Source organism: Schistocerca nitens, chromosome 6 (genome assembly GCF_023898315.1).
Source record: "Schistocerca nitens isolate TAMUIC-IGC-003100 chromosome 6, iqSchNite1.1, whole genome shotgun sequence".
Taxonomy (NCBI): Eukaryota; Metazoa; Arthropoda; class Insecta; order Orthoptera; family Acrididae; genus Schistocerca; species Schistocerca nitens.
In genome coordinates this window covers 531,841,097-531,865,639 of record NC_064619.1, presented here as the reverse complement: position 1 = coordinate 531,865,639, position 24,543 = coordinate 531,841,097, and positions in this window count along the sequence as shown.

Below are 24,543 nucleotides of genomic sequence, written 5' to 3'. Positions count from 1 at the left end.
TGAGCACTATGGGACTCAACTTCTGAGGTCATCAGTCCCCTAGAACTTAAAACTACTTAAACCTAACTAACATAAGCGCATCACACACATCCATGCCCGAGGCAGGATTCGAACCTGCGACCGTAGCGGTCTCGCGGTTCCAGACTGTGGGCCTAGAACCGCACGGCCCCTCCGGCCGGCAGACGTCCTTATTTTTAATCCGAGAAAATAGTAGCTTAAAGCGGTAAATAACGTGAAACAAATAAAATGGACTAATGGAGGAAACTGCACAGTTCTCCCGACTGAATTTGCGATAGAAAATAGCCTCTCGTAACAGCAAGAGGAGTTTCTCTCTGTATGAGGAAAGACATTAATCATTCCGACACAATGGCCGGCGGAAGGTGTAGTTTCCACGTAGAAATGCGAGAGGTGGAGGGGCGAAAAGGGAGAGTAAAAGAAATTTGAAAAATACGAACGTATGTGTAGGAGCGCCCAAGAGGGAGCATACATACGCTTTCTGCCTCTATCACGCTCTGATCTTGTTTATGAGTGGGCGTGTGTATATGGACGTGTCCATGTTCCTGTGTGTTGTAAATACAAACACATGCAAATGCACATACATATACAAAGAGATGCAAGTGGAGTATTTGAAGGAGACCAGTGATGAGCCAGTGAGGAGTGAAGTGGCTATGTGGCGGAAGAAATGGAACCTTTCTGTTTCTCCCGCATATCAACATACACACGGAAGAACGCAAGCAGACATGTACACTTATCAGAGACCAGGACGTGGGAAGGTTGGAAAACGAAGAGCATAAAATGAAGAAATAGTGCGAGGGGTGGAGGAATGGAAATCGAGAATAGATCGATGAGGATTTGCAAGCCAATAAAAGATAACGGGGGTGCAGAAAGTGAAATCAGACGCTCGACTCCGAACGAGCAGCACTGTCTGTACCGGTGATTGTTTCGCGGGGTAACGGGACGCCGTGATTGGGCTCTGGACGGCGGTGTCCGCCCGCTGGGCGATAGCAGAGGCCTCTGCTGGCAGCAGAGCGCGACAGAGCTGGGACGAGATTTACCACCATCGTCCGGCGCCGGCGCTCGCCGGTGACCCGCGGCCGGGAGGATGAGTAATGGGGCATTCCTCAACACGGCCAGGCCTCAACAGCCGTGCAGCGACCCGCGCGCCGCCGGCAATTTCGGAGCGTGCCGAAAATTGAATCCGTAAATCTGATTCCCGCTTACGCTCGCCGGTAACGAATACCGAACGGGAGGCGGAGAGGCGCGTCACAACGTTCCGTCGCGACGCGGGCCGTAAGCCAGGAGGTACCGGCGAAATGCGCTGCTGGGACAATGCCTTCCCGTGGCTCCACAAGGGCCAGTATATCTTTACGTTGCCTCTGCTTTCCTCCAGCTGTCGTCAGTTGTGATGGGCTATTTCGTGTTTAATCAGAGTGCTGTACTTGACCCCGACGTAAACGACACGAATACTTTATGCCATGGATCGGGAAATCTCGACCTTTCGAGCGCTCACGTCCTAGCAACTTTTGTCGTTATTATTACTTTTGTGATTGCGGTCGTGAGGGAATCTAAGATCAAGTTCTGCTGGCGTGTCCGAACTACGATATGGATAGAAGGGCATTAACAACTAATACTGCAGTGGAAGAATTAGTAATAAATACAGAGCTACGATGTGCACTTGATACCATATCAACTTATATATCTGCAACTGAAATTCCTGGAAGTTTAGAGCTACATTTAAGCCCACACATGATGCGAAAAGTAATTTAGGAAGAGTTGTCACAGAAGGAAGAAGGTAGACTCATGCTCCCATATACACTTAGAACAAATTCTGTCATTAGGACCGAGCTATCTACACAGCTTCGTGCAGCTCCAGGTACCTATTAGTCGAAAATGCCGCTTCCTCTGGGTCTCATTTCGAGAAAGATCACCTTTTACAGCCGCTCCCGGATTTTCAAGAGACAACCAAAGTCTAAAATGGTTCAAATGGCTCTGAGCACTATGCGACTTAACTTCTGCGGTCATCAGTCGCCTAGAACTTAGAACTAACTAAACCTAACTAACCTAAGGACATCACACACATCCATTCCCGAGGCAGGATTCGAACCTGCGACCGTAGCGGTCGCTCGGCTCCAGACTGCAGCGCCTAGAACCGCACGGCCACTGCGGCCGGCCAACCAAAGTCTAAGACCTTCCAGAAATCAAGGAATATTTTCATTATTTGTATTGTAGAAAATGATATATACACTGACCTGAGAGACACTGTTGTGGCGTGAGTTCTTCCAGGACGCACAGTCCAGAAAGGTCAATACTAGTGCAGGTGATGGCAGAAGTAGTGTAGTGAGCATCTGTGGAAATGACACGACTCGACTCACATTCCGGGGCATCCATTGGCGTCGTAGGGCTCAAACTAGACGTAGAGTAGCTTTAGTTTATAGTTTTCTATCGTGTTATTTCTCTATTTGATCTTTGTTTTGTCGCATAATTCTATGAGGGGCATTCAGTAAGTAACGAAACTTTTTTTTGGAAAGTAAGTTGATTTTTTCCAGGATGTCAATACACCATACTATTCCCCACTCCTTCAGTGAGTCTGCCTTACTGGGAGGGCGTGTATAACGCATGGTACCACTCTACTGATCGAAGCCAGAGTCCACGTCTAGCTCCGTCAATAATATCCTTATCTTCCACGTACTACTTCTACATCTACATCTACATCTACATCCATACTCCGCAAGCCACCTGACGGTGTGTGGCCGAGGGTACTCTATCGGTTCTCCCTTCTATTCCAGTCTCGCACTGTTCGTGGTAAGAAAGATTGTCGGTATGCCTCTGTGTGGGCCCTAATCTCTCTGATTTTATACTCATGGTCTCTTCGCGAGATATATGTAGGAGGGAGCAATATACTGCTTGACTCCTCGGTGAATGTATGTTCTCTAAACTTCAACAAACGCCCGTACCGAGTTACTGAGCGTATCTCCAGCAGAGTCTTCCACTGGAGTTTATCTACCATCTCCGTAATGCTTTCGCGATTACTAAATGATCCTGTAACGAAGCACGCTGCTCTCAGTAGGATCTTCTTTATCTCTTCTATCAATCCTATCTGGTACTGATCCTACACTGGTGGGCAATATTCAAGCAGTGGGCTACCAAGTGTACTGTAATCTACTTCCTTTGTTTTCGGATTCCATTTCCTTAGGATTGTTCCAATGAATCTCAGTCTGGCATCTGCCTTACCGTCGATCGACTTCATACGATCATTCCATTTTAAATCGCTCCTAATGCCTTCTCCCAGACAATTTATGGAATTAACTGCTTCCAGTCGCTGACCTGCTATATTGTAGCTAAATGATAAAGGATCTTTCTTTCTATGTATGCGCAGCACATTACACTTATCTACAATGAGATTCAATTGCCATTCCCTGCACCATGCGTCAATTCGTTGCAGATACTCCTGCATTTCAGTACAATTTTCCATTGTTACAACCTCTCGATAAACTAGAGCATCATCAGCAAAAAGCCTCAGTGAACTTCCGATGCCCTCCACAAGGTCCTTTATGTATATTGTGAACAGCAACGGTCCTAGGACACTCCCCTGCGGCACACCTGAAATCACAATTACTTCGGAAGACTTCTCTCCATTGACAATGTCATGCTGCGTTGTGTTATCTAGTAACTCTTCAATCCCATCACACAATTGGTCTGTTAGTCCATATGCTCTTACTTTGCTCATTAGACAACTGTGAGGAATTGTATCGAACGCCTTGCGGAAGTCAAGAAGCACGGCATCTACCTGCGAACCCGTGTCTATGGCCCTCTGAGTCTCGTGGACGAATAGAGCGAGCTGGGTTTCACACGATCGTCTTTTTCGAAACCCATGCTGATTCCTACAGAGTAGATTTCTAGTCTCCAGAAAAGTCATTATTCTCGAACACAGTACGTGTTCCAAAATTCTACAACTGATCGACCTTAGAGATATAGTTCTATAGTTTCGCACATCTGTTCGACGTCCCTTCTTGAAAACGGGGATGACCTGTGCCCTTTTCCAATCCTTTGGAACGCTACGCTCTTCTAGAGACCTACGGTACACCGCTGCAAGAAGGGGGCAAGTTCCTTCGCGTACTCTGTGTAAAATCGAACTGGTAACCCATCAGGTCCAGCGGCCTTTCCTCTTTTGAGCTATTTTAACTGTTTTTCTATCCCTCTGTGTCTATTTCGATATCTACCATTTTGTCATCTGTGCGACAATCTAGAGAAGGAACTACAGTGCAGTCTTCCTCTGTGACATTTAGTATTTTGGGATTTAGTCTGTCATCCTCTGTTACAATACCATTTTGGTCGCAGAGTATCTGGACATTTTGTTTTGATCCACCTACCGCTTTCACATAAGACCAAAATTTCTTAGGATTATCTGCCATATCAGTACATAGATCTTTACTTTGGAATTCATTGAACGCCTCTCTCATAGCCTCCTCACACTACATTTCGCTTCGCGTTATTTTTGTTTGTCTGCCAGGCTTTGGCTATGTTTACGTTTGCTGTGAAATTCCCTTTGCTTCCGCAACAGTTTTCTAACTCGGTTGTACCACGGTGGCTCTTTTCCATCTCTTACGATCTTACTTTGCACATACTCATCTAATGCATATTGTACTTCCTGTGGAACGCACCCTTCATGAGACCAAACAGATGGAACTTGTAAGGGGCGAGATCCGGGCTGTATGGAGAAGATTTTTCCAATGAAGTTTCGTGAGCTCCGCTCAGGTGTGAGTGACGACTTTCATTGTCGTGGAGAAGTGGGAAGTTCGTTCGCATTTTTTTGGCGATGAACACGCTGAAGTCGTTTCTTCATTTTTCTGAAGATAGCACAGTACACTTCCGAGTTGATCCTTGCACCATGAGGCAAGATATAAAACAGAATAACCCTTCCAGAGACCCAGCTGCCATAACTTTACCGGCTGAGGGTGCAGTTTAAAACTTTAGAGGAAATTTGGTGTGGTGGCATTCCATTGATTCCATTTTGTTTCCGGTTCTATGTGATGAACCCGTGTTTTATCAATGTTCGATGTTCGACAAAAGACTGTCACGACCAGCCTCGTAATGCGCAAACAATTCCGCACAGAAGGTCCTTCGTTTCTCTTTATGATCTTCCATTAGGGGCGAGGAATCCAGTGGGCACACAACTTTGAGTACCCCAACTAGTGAACGAGTGTGTCAGCACTACCATCAGAGTCGTCCATCTGTGCAGCGAGGTATTTGCTTGTGATCCGTCGATCATCTCAGGATTGCGGAAGTTCGGACAGGTTTGCGCTACTTTGTTGCGATGATAACAAAGGCCTCGTACAATGACTCATAATGGTTTCGTTCACCGCCAGGTCTCCATAGTCGTTCTGCAAGCGCCTCTGAATATCTAAGATGCTCTGTTTTCCACCAAAAGAATCTCAATGACAGCTGTCTTCCTGGAACGCACCTTCATTACAGGCGCCATTGCGAAAGCTACATATAGCGCGGACACCCATCAGAACTTCTTGGAACTATCGGGGCTGAAGTGAGAATATTCCACAATCTCTCACAACAAATGTCGCAGTTCTTCAACCAAAATAAACCAGGAGAAAATGAGAGTTGCAGTACATACTCAAAGATCTTCGTAGTATATTCAGTCTCATACATTAAATATGTGTAATTAATTTATTTTGTAATATGGCAAAATTAATGTTATGTATAGCTACGATATGCTGTAGTTTCCCAAGGAGCACGACAGTGAAATGTAGCAGAAATAAGAAAATAAGTGTCTCTATGACGTGACGTAGCTCTGTTATATATTCTCCCGAACGCAGTAAGTTTTGGCATATCCAAAAAACCTAAGGTTCAGAACGACATTCTAGATTGCTCTCCAGGCACTCTCTTTTAACTATATCCTTTCTTATAACATCTTTCCTTCAACACTGTTCTACATGTGTCAATAAATCATAGCTGCTCCCACATATTTCACTCCACAGGATGTGTACCTCAGTTTTCTGTGCTGCCTTCCTTAGTTTACATGCTGTACACTGCGAACCTTCCCAGACAACCACTTACCACTTACCGTCTACCTCTTCCAATATGCTGACGATACCACCCACCTAGGTACCCACCACTCTCGCCAACTCTTCTAGTCTCCCTCTAATGCCACAAGTGGTGTAATATGGGCAAAATTGATTGAATTTTCTCATTTTGTAAAGACCGAAGGAGCGATTTGTTTTACTTGCTACAAACATTCAACAATCTGGTTCGCATAAATATTTCTTTATTTAAGACAACCGGTTTCGACAGACTTTGCTGTCATCTTCAGGTCATGAACGAAAAACTTTTTCTTGCGAAACGTGTTCATTTTACGTTGGACCTCACGCCAATTTGTCATGTGGCTGAAAATCAGCACATACTGAATGTTTCTAGCACGTTGAAAGTTCAAGCAAATCCACAGAAAAGCCGAGCACTACTCGGGGTTTCGTCATCCAGACTTCCGCCTCCTCACTTACAACCAACCCATCCCGCTGACTAACACAGTAATGTATTTAGAACTAACCGTCGACAGAAAACTAGCATGGGCTGCACATCTTCGCACCATCCAGCCTAAAACCAATAAAGCTATTAAAACTACTAACAGGGAGCATCTGGGCACATTTTTCTGTTTTCCTCCCCTATAAACCCGTCATAACACACACCAACATACCCTGGATCTGTGTCTCTCCTCAGAGCTACCTTTCAGCAGTCCCATATTCAGGGAATAAGCGTAGGGGGAGTATACGCAGGAATCCTTCACCGCTACTCACGGCAAGGTCCTAGTAGAGGCCGTTTGCCTTTGCCATCCTCCGACTTTTTATAAAGTGTCAAGTGTGTGTATGTGTATCGGTCGTGTGGATGACTATGGTGGGTGCTTGTACGTTGCAGTGTTGGATTCATTTTGTTGTGGAAGGTAAGGGAATGGGTGAAACCCAGTGCCGGCAGACACCCTACTCTTACTAAAAAGCAACATGGGGCTGTCGTGTCGATGTCCCCATCCCACTGGCGGATCAGCATCAACAGTGTCACATGCCCTCGCTTTGTGAGACACTGTTCAGAGATTTAAAATGCAATCCAGCACATTAGAGCAGTGGGGTGACCAGAGACTTTAAGGCACCACCTCCCGTCCCCTGTCCGGCCAAATAATGGCAACGAAAATTTCATTTACCATCAGCGTTAGAACCAGGTTACCTCCGAGTCGAGCGCCACCGCAAAGAGATGCGTTAGCAACCTTGGCTAACTTTTCCAATTCACATCCTACTTCATATTTTATTTATTCTGCTATCTAAGAAGCTGAAATGGAAAATAAAAATAACATTTTACGAGATAATAATAAATTTATGTATTAAATATTTATTTCTGCTACTCGGTTGAAAAGAAAACTAATGCTACAAAAATGCTGAAACTACTTCTGCTACTAAAAAAATTACAATAGAATTCTTTACCAACTACCTAACTAACTAGACTAGTGCTAGTAATAGGAAATTTTTTTATGTTTTAGATCACTTAGTTTTTGGTGATTTATTTTGATGCATTTAACGTGGAATGGTTGTTTCTGCTACTGGATCCACCCTCTTTTTATTGCTTCTTTTCCCCTAATACTGAAGCAGTTGGGCGGGTCACTGGGAGCTTCTGCTCTACTGGGCTTTGCATTTACAGTTTTACTTTTCTCTTTTTTAATCTCTTTTGTTACAATATCAATTTAAAGTCTAACTTAATTTTATTCGTTTTACTAGAACCTGATCTAAGTTTACAATTTCCAGACCGCTACATTTTTTTGAGTAATATACATTTTAATTTTCCCTTCTTAATTGCTACTAATTAAAACTGTATTCAGAATTAATTTACTTTATGAAAGATATAACCGCCACCTGACTGTATAACAAGTTTTATCTCACTATCTAGATTTCAGGCTTGGCAATTATCAAGTGTTACGAGTATTATAAATCATTGGACTTCAGTAGTGGATTCTATTCAAATCAAATGTTTATAATTCTTGTAATACACAATAATGGCCTGAGGCTGAAATCTAGATCGTGAACTATAGTCTACTATAGTCAAATGGCGGTTATATCTTTCAGAAAGTTTTGTACGAGTGTGGCTCCATACAAACGCAAAATCATTAATTAATTTAGTAGCAAAAAATAGTTAACGGGTTTTTTACTCGATTTTACAACATTTTTGTATCTTAATAGCTACTAACTTTTTAATTCATGATCCATGAATCAGGGCATTTGCTATTAGTGTGCTGTTGTTGGTATGTTGGTAATTGAAATCGCTCTTAGATTCTGCACAGTGATGATGTTTGCATTTTGCTGGATGAGCTAGTGGGTAGTCACTTATTTGATTTGTACTGGTATGTGGTCAATCTTGTCACAGTTGTTAGTTTTCAGCATCTTAAACGTCTACATCACCTTCACCATTCTTATCTGGATCTGATTTTGGCCTCTTCAGTAGATGGGCTGGGGTTGGGATATTTCCCATTCTTGTTTAAGTTCCTTCTGTCCTGAGGTCGTGGTGTATGTTGAGGGTGTTTTGTATGATTGTTCTGGGAGAGTAGATGTATTTAAACATTGATTTTTTAGTTTATTCTGGACGAGATGTTAACATATTTTTCGTATCTTCTCTGTTGGTGAGGATGGCTGGCCTTAGCCTGCTCTCACTTTTACAAGGCGGGTTTGGAATGGGTTTACCCCAGGAGATTCGTAGATAATGTCTGACGGGGTGCTAAAGACAAGTTTGAGAACACTTCGGGAAATCGTAGTTCAGTAGAGTACAGTCTGGTGATCGTACGGGTAATCCAGATAGTGGCACAGAGGCATATCCCGTGATTGGTTATATGAACGTCTTATAGGTGTGGATGGCTGTCCATCCGAACATCCATGGAATCTTCCTTGAACCGAATTCATTAGCGATTGTTTCTCGGTTTTTAACTGGGGTTTGTGTCTGAGGAACGAGTGATCATGGCGCATCTTCGACGATATCTACGCCGAAGTATCCAGGAAAGCCAAGAAAGACTTCCTTGGGCAATGCATATAATTTTGTTCAACACGTTTGTGCAACTTCAGTCTGCCTCCTCTGTATGATGTGCAAAGTTAAGACGTTCGTCTAAGAATATCCCTACATATATATCTTGTTACAGCGCTTCCTTTGGTCCTTAGACCATTTTATTTTATTTCGAGTGTCTTGCTAGGTTCCATTCCAGCAGGAGGTATATAGTTTTGCGACGTGATGGTAGCAGTCGGACACTTCGACACCCTCCTTCAACTACATTAATCGCCACATTACACTTGTCTTACTAATTCTGTTAGAGTCAACGCTTACAACAAACAGAACTTCATCTGCAAATACTATAAATCTGGTTGTCGTTGTTGTGGTCTTCAGTCCTGAGACTGGTTTGATGCAGCTCTCCATGCTACTCTATCCTGTGCAAGCTTCTTCATCTCCCAGTACCTACTGCAACCTACATCCTTCTGAATCTGCTTAGTGTATTGATCTCTTGGTCTCCCTCTACGATTTTTACCCTCCACGCTGCCCTCCAATGCTAAATTTGTGATCCCTTGATGCCTCAAAACATGTCCTACTAACCAATCCCTTCTCCTAGTCAAGTTGTGCCACAAACTTCTCTTCTCCCCAATCCTATTCAATACCTCCTCATTAGTTACGTGATCTACCCACCTTATCTTCAGCATTCTTCTGTAGCACCACATTTCGAAAGCTTCTATTCTCTTCTTGTCCACACTAGTTATGGTATATGTTTCACATCCATACATGGCTACACTCCATACAAATACTTTCAGAAACGACTTCGTGACACTTAAATCTATACTCGATGTTAACAAATTTCTCTTTTACAGAAACGATTTCCTTGCCATTGCCAGTCTACATTTTATATCCTCTCTACTTCGACCATCATCAGTTATTTTACTCCCTAAATAGCAAAACTCCTTTCCTACTTGAAGTGTCTCATTTCCTAACCTAATTCACTCAGCATCACCCGATTTAATTTAACTACATTCCATTATCCTTGTTTTGCTTTGGTTGATGTTCATCTTATATCCTCCTTTCAAGACACTGTCCATTCCGTTCAACTGCTCTTCCAAGTCCTTTGCTGTCTCTGACAGAATTACAATGTCATCGGCGAACCTCAAAGTTTTTACTTCTTTTCCATGAATTTTAATACCTACTCCGAATTTTTCTTTTGTTTCCTTTACTGCTTGCTCAATATACAGATTGAATAACATCGGGGAGAGGCTACAACCCAGTCTCACTCCTTTCCCAACCACTGCTTCCCTTTCATGCCCCTCGACTCTTATAACTGCCATCTGGTTTCTGTACAAATTGTAAATAGCCTTTCGCTCCCTGTATTTTACCCCTGCCACCTTCAGAATTTGAAAGAGAGTATTCCAGTTAACATTGTCAAAAGCTTTCTCTAAGTCTACAAATGCTAGAAACGTAGGTTTGCCTTTCCTTAATCTTTCTTCTAAGATAAGTCGTAAGGTCAGTATTGCCTCACGTGTTCCAGTATTTCTACAGAATCCAAACTGATCTTCCCTGAGGTCGGCTTCTACTAGTTTTTCCATTCGTCTGTAAAGAATTCGTGTTAGTAATTTGCAGCTGTGGCTTATTAAACTGATAGTTCGGTAATTTTCACATCTGTCAACACCTGCTTTCTTTGGTATTGGAGTTATTATATTCTTCTTGAAGTCTGAGGGTATTTCGCTTGTCTCATACATCTTGCTCACCAGATGGTAGAGTTTTGTCATGACTGGCTCTCCCAAGGCCATCAGTAGTTCTAATGGAATGTTGTCTACTCCCGGGGCCTTGTTTCGACTCAGGTCTTTCAGTGCTCTGTCAAACTCTTCACGCAGTATCTTATCTCCCATTTCGTCTTCATCTAAAACCTCTTCCATTTCCATAATATTGTCCTCAAGTAATTCGCCCTTGTATAAACCCTCTATATACTCCTTCCACCTTTCTGCCTTCCCTTCTTTGCTTAGAACTGGGTTGCCATCTGAGCTCTTGATATTCATACAAGTGGTTCTCTTTCCTCCAAAGGTCTCTTTAATTTTCCTGTAGGCCGTATCTATCTTACCCCTAGTGAGACAAGCCTCAACATCCTTACATTTGTCCTCTAGCCATCCCTGCTTAGCCATTTTGCACTTCCTGTTGATCTCATTTTTGAGAGGTTTGTATTCCTTTTTGCCTGCTTCATTTACTGCATTTTTATATTTTCTCCTTTCATCAATTAAATTCAATATTTCTTCTGTTACCCAAGGATTTCTATTAGCCCTCGTCTTTTTACCAACTTGATCGTCTGCTGCCTTCACTACTTCATCCCTCAGAGCTACCCATTCTTCTTCTACTGTATTTCTTCCCCCATTCCTGTCAATTGTTCCCTTATGATCTCGCTGAGACTCTCTACAACCTCTCGTTGTTTCACTTTATCCAGGTTCCATCTCCTTAAATTCCCACCTTTTTGATTTTGTATTTATAACCCTGTAATCTCCTGCCACCGAACTTCACTAATTCCCACTATATCTAACTTTAACCTATCCATTTCCCTTTTTAAATTTTCTAACCTACCTGCCCGATTAAGGGATCTGACATTCCACGCTCCGATCCGTAGAACACCAGTTTTCCTTCTCCTGATAACGACGTCCTCTTGAGTAGTCCCCTCCCGGAGATCCGAATGGGGGACTTTTTTACCTCCGGAATATTTTACCCAAGAGGACGGCATCATCATTTAATCATACAGTAAAGCTGCATGTCCCCGGGAAAAATTGCGGCTGTAGTTTCCCCTTGCTTTCAGCCGTTCGCAGTACCAGCACAGCAAGGCCGTTTTGGTTAATGTTACAAGGCCAGATCGGTCAATCATCCAGACTGTTGCCCCTGCAACTACTGAAAAGGCTGCTGCCCCTCTTCAGGAACCACATGTTTGTCTGGCCTCTGCCGGCCGCTGGTGGCCGAGCGGTTCTGGCGCTACAGTCTGGAACCGCGCGACCTCTACGGTCGCAGGTTCGAATCCTGCCTCGGGCCTGGGTGTGTGTGTTGTCCTTAGGTTAGTTAGGTTTAAGTAGTTCTAAGTTCTAGGGGACTTCAGAGTAGGAGTTCCAATGTGAAATCCTAAACTTCTGGTCCTTGCAATGATCCCTGAGAATAGCTTTTATTACTGTCTTCATTATATCCTTCCCTGGCCACATTAAAAGAGGATGTCTCCTCGACATCACTCTGTCAGTTATTTGTGCAGCTCATCTGGACACTCCAGCCCCCTAAGGCGAGCAAAGAATAACATCCAAAATAGGTTAACTAAAGAGGCAGTAATATCAAGCATCATCGCTAAACTGTACGTAGAGTGAGTATTTGTCGCTAACATCACCCTATTAACTGTGTTTTGCCTCTTCTCAACCCTTATTGGCGCGCATCCTGTGGCTTGTCAGCTCCTGTATGATAGTTTTTCAAATATCTTAGAGAGAACGTTCAAACGGACGTAGGATTTGGGTAAGATAGGGACTCTGTCTTGCCGTTCGCAACCTGTATCAGCTTATTCACTTCCCACAACTCCTTCTGTCTATAGAACACCTTCAAATCCAATGCATTAATTGAAATGCCCTGTCCTGGGACCCAATATCCTATCCACTAATCACCAGCCAAGATATGCTTCTGTGCTAACCATCCATATCCATGTTCCAACCACCTTCTTGCCTTACACATTTACCGTGTGAACTTAAATCAACTCCCACTATTCTACAATGAAATCCGTCTAGAGATGTATCGTTCTTTCCAGCCGTAGACATACATCGGCACCTCACGCTAAGCTTCCACTACCTACTTTTAACCTTTCTCCCCTGCATCACTTTCAGTCACCATCTATGGTTTCACAAGCTTCATTGTCAGCTTCATCATTACGCACTGATCACGAACATGATCATTTACATGTCCCACTATCGTCTCCATTATACCACAGCATCATTACAGTTGTCATTATTGAAAAAAAATGACCGTGCGGCATTGTGGGCCGTGAGTCTCCCCTTATTATTAATTATACATCAATGTATTATAAAATCTAAACTGTTTTAGAAATAATTAAAAGCTTTCGCCAATGTAACTTCTTATCAAACGTTTATTGGCGCCTGTTTTTTTATGAATTTTTAAACCTCCCTTAATTATATACAGCCTAATATATCCGCCGTCCGCGGATAGGAAAATCGCAGTTTGTGAGCTATAGCGTTTTTATTTAAACTAAAGTCTTTCTTCAAAATTTACAAAAACAATATTCGTGAGATAGGACTGATCCTCCAAGCGTACCAATAACTGATCAGAGATTCTCCCACACATAGTCTGTAGTAACCATACAACTTCACCAAACCAAGCCCCGTGCGTCTCGTGAAGAACGGCGTGGAGTCCACGTTGCCGTCACCTGAGTCCGATGACGAGCAGAGGCCCTGTGAGGATGGCTCCGGTACGCTGGCGGCGGTGGACGATGACGCGGCGGCTACGATGATACCAGTGGGCTCGCTCGGCGTGAACCGTCTCTCCAGGTCTTTTTTTTTCTTTATTGTTATTTTTAAACCTGTTTACAGGCAGGCCAGCAGCAGCATACTACGCCGCTCTTTGGCCTCAGAGAGACACAAAGGATACAAATTAAATTGAGAGAAAAAACATGGTGGACATAGAAACGGAGACAAACACTTTTTAAAATACATGGAGCCGTTCACGGGCGTAGAGTCCAAGATAAAATTTGTTCAGACACTTGGACACAGACAGAGACGAAAATTGTCACACGTGAACGTAGGTGCACAAAACGAATAACACTGAACCACTTAAGCACAAAACGACGGCACACACAGAACACGAGGCGTTGATCTCCGGCGCGCGAATGTTCACTAACCGTGTACGAGTCCGGGGACCTACCAAGAGAGGAGGAGGGGGGGGGGGGGTGCGAGAGGGAGAGGGGAGAGCAGATGCCATGGGCGTGGGAGATAGGGGTAAGGGTGGAAGGGGGAGGGGAAGCCCGGGGGAAGAGGGGAGGAACGAGGGGACGGCGGAAAAGGAAAGAGAAGGGATGGGAAGAGAAGGGAGGGAGGGTGCCTATAGGAAAGACACAGGAAGTGGGGGGGGAGGAGCACAGTTGATAGGAGGGGTAGATGGAGGGAAGGAGGACATCATCAGGGAGGGGGAGCTGTCGTCTCTCCAGGCTCCTGCGCCAGCCTAAATACTGTTTGGCGCATGGATATGGCTGGCTCTATTTGCAGACACGTGTCGAGCGGAAGGAAAGAGGTCCGCGGCTGTAGGACCTCTTGCGGCGCCGTAGACGCCTCCTGGTGGTCTCTGGGAAGCGTCTGTGTTTCCGGGACGACCGGCCAGGCTGACCCCTACTCGGTCCGGGGCCCGCTGTACCGGTCTGCTACGCGGGAAGCGAGAGTTGCAGGCGCTTAGTCCAAAAACAGTGCAGCCTTTGGCTGAAGAGCGCTTTTATCGACTACCTGCCCGCCCCTTTCGTTGTGTATTTAAATAACATCTTAAAAAACCGTAGTTTCCAGACTAACGAAATTGAATATCATCTTGGAGTAACTATCGAGTTTATTAAGTGTGTATTTACACAGTTACACTTACTTAAATTCACACTTACTTAAGGCTCTCCCATCTTCTTATTTCAGACATGCCCGAAAATTATATTAAGAGTACTTCACATTCCTCTGTTCTCATCAAAGTTGACAGGAGGATTCTTTCGGTTTTAGGGCAAATTCTGCAACCGATTTCTCCCTTCTAAGAGATTCCCTCTCCGAAGACCGTCTGTCCCATGCCAGATCGTCGTGTACCGGCTGGAAAATTGTCTGACTCTCGAAAGTGTCATCACTCCAACAGTCTGCCCTGCCTTCAAGGATAGGGAACGAAAAAAAAAAAATTCCTAGCAGTGTACTGTGAACTACTGAAGAACTTCTGCTGCTTACCTAACGAATCGCTAATTGCGTCATTTATTCATAGACGAGGAATGTTTGGTCCTGTCCATGTCGTCAGTTTAATGTAATGATTTAACACCTAAGGCGTGACGATGCGGCTTTTAGGCTACGAAACTGGTCTTTTGTTAAATTACTTACAACAGCATACAACCGGTTATTATTCAAGATGTTTATAAAAGAACCAGATATTACCATTTAAGAAAACAAATTGGGTGCCACGAAGGAACTGTAAAAATCGCTCACAAACTTATATTCGTATAGGTGGAAAAAGCTAAATTGTGTACTTCAGCGGTAAGTGGATGGTTGTGTGACCGCGCAACGCAGTTTCACCACTCAGCTGGCAAGCTTAGTAAACAGGGAACATGGCGATATGAGGGCATAAAGTCTCTATGAATTCCATCCTGTTTACTCAGACAGTAACAATGCCTCGCAGACGAGCGGCATCAACAATATACACAATTGCCAGCTTCCGAGATAGGACGTATAGTTGGGCTCGAAGTAGGCTGTTGGAGTAATCGCCGAATCGCTCGAAACTCGAATAGGAGTGATGTCACTGTTCGACGATGTTGGCAGAACTGTGTGAATGATGGCCGAACACAGGGTCAAGAAGGAAGCTGTCTACCTAGAGAGACGACATAATGTGAGGAATGAGCAGTTCTCAGAAAGGCACTGACAGCCCTGGTTTTATCATCATCATCGTTTCGACTTGCAACTGGTGCTTCAGTGACCACAGGTATCATTAATAATCGGCTAACAGAATCGGGGGTGAATTCACGGCGCCTGTTGCGCCGTATACCATTGACATCTGTATACCAACGAACCCGTTTGCAATGCTGTCGGGCACATTCAGCCTGGAGTCTCACTGACTGGAGCAGAACTGTCTTCATTGATGAGTCTCCCTTCGAAATCAGCCCAGATAAGCAGCGATGACGTGTCTGGAGACGTCCCGGACGGTGGTGGGATAGCAACCTGACTGTCGCCAGCCATAAAGCTCGACAACTAGGCTGATGGTCTACGGTATTATTTCATTTCGTGTCAGGGTCCCTTTGGTTGTCATCCACGGCACACTTATAGCACAGCGGTAAGTCGACGATACGCTTCGCTTCGTTGCCCCTCAAGGCAATCCATACTGGGCTTAGTCATTTCAGCAAGATAAAGCCCGCCCGCACACACAGGGAGTTTCTACCGCTTGTCTTCATGTTTGTCAAATCCTACCTTGGTCAGCATGGTGGCTGGATCCCTCCCAAATTGTCAACGTTTGGAAAATTGTGGGCGCCGCCCTCCAACCAGCTCGGGCTTCTCGGGCTGTGACGATCTAAAGCGCCCGTTGGGACAGATTTTGGCACGAGAGTCCTCAGGAGGACATCCAACAACAGTATCAAATAACAAGTTGAATAACTGTTTGCATAAGGGCCATATGTGGACCATCTCGTTAATAACTTACTCAGTTTATAAATTTCTTTGTCTTGAAGGAATCATTCACTTTTTCTAAAACTGTAATCATTGTTTTGTCTGCACATGTAAAACAGATCTAATGTTTTTGTTCCCATTCGGGTAATTCCTCCGTGATGCATTCTTTTTTTTTTCTTAGAGTGAATGTTAATGTACTGTCGTCCTTGATCATAATGATAATGTTAAACATGCAACGTACGCTTCAGTATCTTCTAAACTGCAGATCACATACAGAAAAAAAGCAACTGCTTAATATGTAGAAAATCGCAATCACAATACAGACCGATTCTTGACTATTCGTCCCTTTGCGATCTAACAAAGTGTTGGTACCACAGGCTGTTAGCAAAAATACGTTAACACTAAAACCACAATACATTATCACGTAGGAAATCGATTGGTATTCAGAACAGCTGTCAATCATCTCGGAATGGATAAATAAACATTTCGTATAGTTCTCAATAAAATGTTATACCATTCCCTGTCAAAACAGTGGGAATTTTGTGTACAAATATTGATGTGGATAGCAGATGTCACTCTTCACTGACCGTTTGTCCTATCACTCAGTTCACACTTTCGTCCGAGTTGTGACTTACCAGATGATATTTTTCCACTCCGCTGTATCTGGTGTAAATCTTCGATACATTGCCTGTAATAAAACCATGTAATATGCTATGTTAATTACAGAAGCCACCTCACCATAAGAGCACCAACATTTTGTCGGCCCTCGATGTCACTTATCTTCAACATAATGCACTCATAAGTACACATGACCGCGACTGACACTTGCAACTTAACAGGTGGCATTCATGCTAAATACAATACCACACCCCGCACGCTTGGCTACCATTTCGATTTATGTCCAAGCATGCATTTCTCGCACTGTTTCCATATTTTTACACAATGCCTATATTTCCAAGATTGATCTTGAGGGTTTATTTTATTCTCGCAGTCAATGGTCGGCTTATTATGACATGTGTGGATACAAATAGTACGTCTAAATTGCCTTTTTTTACTGATTACCAGTTTCGGCTCATTAACGAACCATCTTCAGACAAGCTTAAAATAATGTTCACTCACTACACATCGTCGTATTTTTTAGAGCTAAGCCGCTGTAGTTAACTGAAAAACTCTAAAATTAAAACTTTAGTTGGTTGTACAAACTGGCAACGTTAATCATCAATGTTAATAACTAAGATTTTCACTTTACGATTTTTCATTTGACTATTGTGACTTAGCTTTAAAAATAGGATGATGTGTAATGAGTGTCACACAGACTGGACAACATTCTACATTGATGTGAAGATGGCTGGGTAACGATCCGCAGCCGAAGGAAAGTTTGCAATCCTGATGTACGATTTTTATCTACACGCATTTTAAATCAACAGATCGCATACCTCCCACCATTAACAACGTCAAAGAATAACGGATTATTATGATTTATTGTCTTTGTTAGGCGTTTAATTCCTTAACATATTTTTTCACTGTTTCATGTGAATGTTACCATCTTGTTTCCAGTTTGGTTAAAAACTGATAAAGTGTTTACACACTATTTAATACTTTCAATCTGTACATTGAGCAAGCAGTAAAGGAAACCCAAGGAAAAATTCGAGTAGGAATTAAAGTTCATGGAGAAGCAACAACAACGTTTGAGGTTTGCCGATGACATTGCAGTTCTGCCAAAGACAACAAAGGACAAGGAACAACAGTTGAACTGAATGTACAGCGTCTTGAAAAAAGGATTCAAAATGATAAACAAAAGCAAAACAAAGATAATGAGATGAAGTCAAATTAGTTGATGCTGAGGTAATTAGATTAGAAATTTACACTCTAAGAGTAGTAGATGATTTTGCTGTTTGGGCAGAAAACTACCTGATGCTGGAGGTAGGAAGGGTATAAAATGTGGACTGGTACTGGCAAGGAAAGCGTTTCTGAAGAAGAGAAATTTTTTAGCTATGAGTAATTTAGAGTTCAAACGTGATGAGATTAGAGCTTTTGTGCTACAGAAAAATGCTGTAGATTACATGGATAGATCGTGTAACGAATGAGGAGGTACTCAACAGAATTTGGGAGACATGGAAGTTGTGGCATAGCTTTACTAAAAGAAGGGGACGGTTGAAAGGACACATTCTGAGACATCAAAGAATCATCAGCTTAGTATTGTGGCAATTTTGGGGGTAAAAATCGTAGAGGGAGACAAAGAGATGAATACGACCAGATACGTCGATCAGCCAATCTCTTGCCATAGCAACTATTGAAAACGATGGTACCCCCTTCAGGAACCATTTATCATCTAGGTTCTTCATAGACAGCCCTCCATTTTGATTGCAACTGCGGTATGGTTATTTGTATTGCCGAGGGACGCAAGTCATCCTAACGCTTCACAATTGGTTCTAAAGTGTTCTTCTCCGTGGTACGGAGCAAGACGTTTATCTTTATGAAAGACAGTTCTATTGTATACACCTGGGGAGTAATTGTCAGTAATTCCAAATATGTATCAAGGACGGCATTGCCTGGCACCATAAATTGCTCCATATTATACGCTGATAAGCCAAAATTTTATTACCACTGCCCACCACGACGTTGGATGCCTTCTGATGGCATTGTGGGCACGTGATACGGCAACAAAATTATGTAAAAACAGCAGGTACAGACTGGGGATTACGATAGCGAAGATATATGCTGCAAATGGGGAAATCCATTGAGATAAGTGATTTTGACAAACGGCAGGTTATTATTACTCAGAGCCTGTTAACGAGGATCTCGAAAACGTCTAATGTTCACGTGAGCGTATAGGGAAAAAGGACGAACGACAGTGAAACAGCCACTAGGCGCCAAATGGTTGCATGTTCACGACCCTTTGCACAATTTGGGGTCCGGAGGCTTGTCTGCTCCGTAAAGCAGGATAGAAAGTGATCTGTAGCACCTCTACCCAAAGGGCACAATGCTGGTGTGCGCACAAGTGTTTCGGAGTGAACCATTCATAATACATTTCTGAACATGGAGCTCCGTATCAGACCACCCCTAAGCATTCACATGTTGACGCAACGACATCGTTAGTTACAGGGGCAGTGGGCACGGGACCATTGGGATTCGACCTTCCATCCATGGAAACGTGTCGGCTCTTCGGGTGAATCACATTTTTGCTACACTAGATCGATAGACGTCTCCACAAACGCGTTCACCGAGGTGAACGACAGCTCGAAATGTGAAGCGGTCCACGGAGGCAGGTTGGTGGGGGCATTCTCGTGCGTTTGCGTGGGACCCATGGTACTAATCGAATAGGCGCTCACAGCTGCGAACTGTCTGCACCCCTTCATGCTTGATGTCTTCTCCGACGGCTAAGTCATCTTTCAGCATTATAACTGTCCGTGTCCCAGATGCAGAACTGAGATGCAGTGGTTTCAGGAGCATTAAAGTGAACTGACGTTGATGTCTCGGCGACCAAATTTGTTTGATGTAAATTGTATCAAACCCATCCAGGTCGCTATCGGCGCCATCACCGCGTACGCATATGAGCGGCCCGTTATTTATGTAAATTACGTGAACTGTGCGTAGACATCTAATGCCACATGCCTCTACAAATATAACAACAAACTGTCGTATCCCTGATACGCGGAATCAGTGATGTAATCCCTTCCAAAGACGGACGAACAAGCTATTAAGCAGGTGGTCATAATGTTTCCTCTCATCAGTGTGTATGTACGTTGTTCTCTTCATGTATAATTCACGACCTGTCTTAGCCTCTTCAAATAAAGTCAGTAAGGGTGTAGAAGATTTAAGCTTTTTTATGTTCTATTTAGTGCCTTATGTTCTACATATAGACTCATTAGGATACAAAGGAACTTGTGACTTTTGTTAATGCGATTGTATGGATCACGTAGCAGTAAGGGTGGAGAAGATTTAAGCTCTTTTATGTTATATTTAGTGCCTTATGTTCTACATATAGACTCATTAGGATACAAAGGAACTTGTGACTTTTGTTAAGGCGATTCTATGGATCACGTAGCTATTGAAATGCTCTTAATCGTTGTACGAAAATTATATTGCATTAGAAGCTGCACCAAAGTTCAACAACAATCAGCGTGTCTAACGATAATCACGGTTTGGAGTTGCGTGGTGGCATTCAGTTTCATGCGTATCATTTACAGCCAGAATGTATAATAGTCTCGATGCTATTGTATGTTATCAAATGCTACAGAACCCGGAAAAATTTGTGAGCTCACTTTACGTTTACAAGAATCGTGAGTTAAAACCATCCTTATATTTTTCGAGAAATTTATATCTCTCGAATGGTTAATGACGTTTTTAACGTTGAGAATTGGGTTTTACGTGTTCGTTTACAAAATAAATTGCGGTTTAATGTCGCACATTGGGAGCATCATCATGAAAAATGGCCTGCGTTTGCGACAGAAGCAGGAGCCTCATCGTCATTATTATTGTATGCAAGCTTCTTTCAGTGTATTACTTACAGTGGAAGAGGTTTTAGAGATAAACGCTACACATGCTATCATTGTATTTAATTCTAAACCACATATACTGATTTTGTTTGTCTGGTTTCTTCTCATGCTTCATGGAACAGGATTTGTTTGAAACTTCCTGCCAGATTAAAACTGTGCCGGACCGAGACTCGAACTTGGTCCGGCACGCAGTTTTAATCTGCCAGAAAGTTTCATATCAGCGCACACTCCGCTACAGAGTGAAAATCTCATTCTGGTTACGAAGTATAATTGGTTATTCATATTGTTTTTAACAGACTTCTACACTCCTGTTTACGGTTCCCAAAAGACTTTTGTCTTATTACCGAAGATAAAAGTGTTTCGGATCGAAAATAAACCTGAAGTGGTAGGGAGCTATGATTTGGGATCGGTAAAGTACTTATCACAAAGAAAATAATTCTCTGAACATGTATGTTTATCACAGAGGCCGAATTTAATCTGCAGTTTCTATAATACTACAGAGAATCTTAGATCTAAACAAACTCTTTGAAGTCTAAAATATTACAAAATCATCAAAGGCACGCACTGAGTCTCAATAGCTTTGGCTACTTCGATATTACAACATCACAATATGCACCCACTAAAGAAAGCTTTCCAGATAGCAAAAAATGCAAGATAACTGATACTCCTACACAGGCTTTAAAATTAGAAGGTGGATATTAGCAAATCAACAAATAAAAGTAGTTATTCACAACAGCAATCAAGGACAAATCCAAAGCGGGTAATGGGGCTGAAATGCATGGGTTAACCATGCATTGAGCGCCGCCCGCATGTAGAATGGTTGCACGATTTACTACGAATTGTGATTCATACAGGATATAAAGATTATTGTAGAATGTTGAAGCGATTTGTAAATTGACTTTGGCTTGATTAATTGACATATTGTGACAAAACTCAACACTCATATAGGAAAATTCAAAACGTTGTATATTGTTGCAGTCGCACTTCACGAGCGCGCAGCAGAGCAGTTGGACAACATGGCGACAGGCGCCGAGAAAGTGTATGTTCGCTTGCAATGCATTCTCGTCAGTCTATAGTAACAGTGCAACGACGCTTCAGAACAAAATTCAACAAAGATTCACCAACTGCCAACTCCACTCGGCGATGTAGGCGCAGTTTAAAGTTTCAGGATGCCTCTGCAAGGGAAATCAACGAGTCGGCCTGCAATGAATGAAGGAACGGTTGACGACCTACGTACTCCATAGAAGTCGACGAACAGAGCAAGCAGAGAGGTGAACATACCACAACCGACAGTTTGAAAGATCTGAAGGAAACGGCGGATGTGAAGCGTTATCTTTTGCAATTGCTACAAGCGCTGGCTTCCGATCACAAAGAGAGCTCTTTGAATTTTCGGCTAGGTTGAAACGCTTATGGGAGAGTACGGGGTTTGTGAGAAATTAATCTTCAGTGGTACAGTAACATTTTCTGTGACTGGCAAAGTAAACAGGCACAACGTGCGAATCTGTTGGCAGAGAATCCCCACGGTAACGACAGGGAGACGCTGCACTGAACATGTGAAGAACTTCATTGTCGAAAGTAAAACTACTTTTTGAGTTTTTCCGTGCACGTGCAAAGCCCTGTGACAATGTGTCAATATAACTAAGAAAATCTGTGAAATCACTTCAGTCATTTATACCTTCTACATTACATTTCTCTGAAAAAGTGCACAGACTCCGAACGTGAGAGAAGAAATGAGGCGGACAACATGAGTCCGTTTGGCCCACAAGTACGTGTGGTTAAGAGAAAATTGACGTAGCTACGTAAATTACAACACACGCATGGACACTTTAACCTTAACGGACAACAAAAATAGTAAATATACCTGTTACGTCTGCCACAGACGGCCCCTGCCAGGCAGACTACACTCAAGACAACCCTTTGTACCATATAACATACACAAGCACTTTCAGGTGCAACCAAGAGGAAAACAATTCTTCAAAATAAACAGAACTTGCTGAGACTAATACGAACTTTTTCTGCAGAGGTCGCCTCACAGACACAGGGAAAGTTGAAGTACTCCGCCGACCTCCGCCGGCTTTATAAGGTTAGCGCAGCAGCAGTACTGCCAATCCCTCCTATGTTACCATCCATAATGTCACTTCCTACACCTTCTACCCCTCTGCAGGTGTGCCCCAGGGCTCTGTCCTCTCCCCTCTCCTCTACCTCCTGTACACGGCAGATATGCCCCAACCCCCCCCCCCCTGCAGTACACCTCTTGCAATATGCTGATGACACCGCATTCCCCGCCCTCGCTCCTACCCTCCAACGGTCCCAACGCCTTCTCCAGAATCACCTTGACCTTTTTGCTGCATGGTGTAACCAGTGGCTCCTGAAACTCAACCCTTCCAAGACCCAGGCAATCATCGTAGGTCGTACCACTCGCTCCTTCCGGCTCCTGGATTTCTCCCTTACTGTCTGCGCCCGTCCTGTCCGCCTCACCCCCACCCTCACCTACCTTGGCCTCACCATTGAGCGTCACCTCACCTGGATCCCTCATCTCCGCTCCATCCAATCCAAAGCCCACAACCGCCTCCAACTTCTCAAACTCCTCTCCGGCCGGACTTTGGGGTTGCACCCCTCTACCATCCTCCACACCTACAAATCCTTAATCCGTCCCAAACTCTGTTATGCCAGTCCTGCCTGGATATCTGCCCCCACCAAATTCTATAAGTCCCTCCAGATAGTTGAGCGTCATGCACTCTGCCTCGCCTTCCATATATGCCTCCCATCCCCCACACGGATCCTCTATGATCTCATTCCTTTCCCCCATCTGCTCCTCGAACATATCCGCATCCTCTACACCTCCAGCCGTCTTGAACCCCCTCACCCCCTGGTTGCTCCTCTCCTTTCCGATCCCCGCCCCATGCCACGTCTTTACCGTTGTGTCCCCCCTACCCTCCTCCTCTACACCCTACATCTCCTTTCCCAAGGTGGCTTCCATCAACTCCCCCTCCCGGATGATGCCCTCTCTCCCTCCATTTATCCTTCCTATCAACTCTGATCCTCACTCCCCCTCCTTTCCTCTGTCCTTTTCCTGGGCTCCCTCTCCCCCCTTCCATCCTCTTTCTTCCCCGCCTCTCCTCTCTTTGCCCCCTTCTCTCCCCCGCGTCCTTTTACATTTCCCTCCTCTCATTCCCTCTCCCCCTTCTCCCCCTTTATTAGTCATCTCCTTCTTTGGTTCCCCCCCCCCATTTTTCGTTCTTTTTTCCTCTCCTCCCTCCTTGTTTTTCCCCCTCCTGCAGGTCCCCCCCCCCCATCTGCCTTTGGCTCGGGAGTGTCATCTTTGTGCTGCCACTATTGTGCAGTGTTCTCCAGTGAGTGTTCTACAGTGCGTGTTTTACAGTGAGTGTTCCGTGTTGTGTTTTTTGGGACTTGCGAACGGCCATCATACTGTCGCTGGGTGTGCCTTTTATCTCTTGCGAACAGAAACCAGACTGTCGCCGTGTTTTTTAATTGCGTGTCTAGTACGTTACTTGTCTGATTCCTGTGTATTTTATCTACATTGCCAACCCTTTTGCTTTCTGTTTTAACTTTCCGGATTTTTACGCCATTTTACACTTTAAATCACCGTTTTATCGCCTGTTTTACCTTGTTTCTTT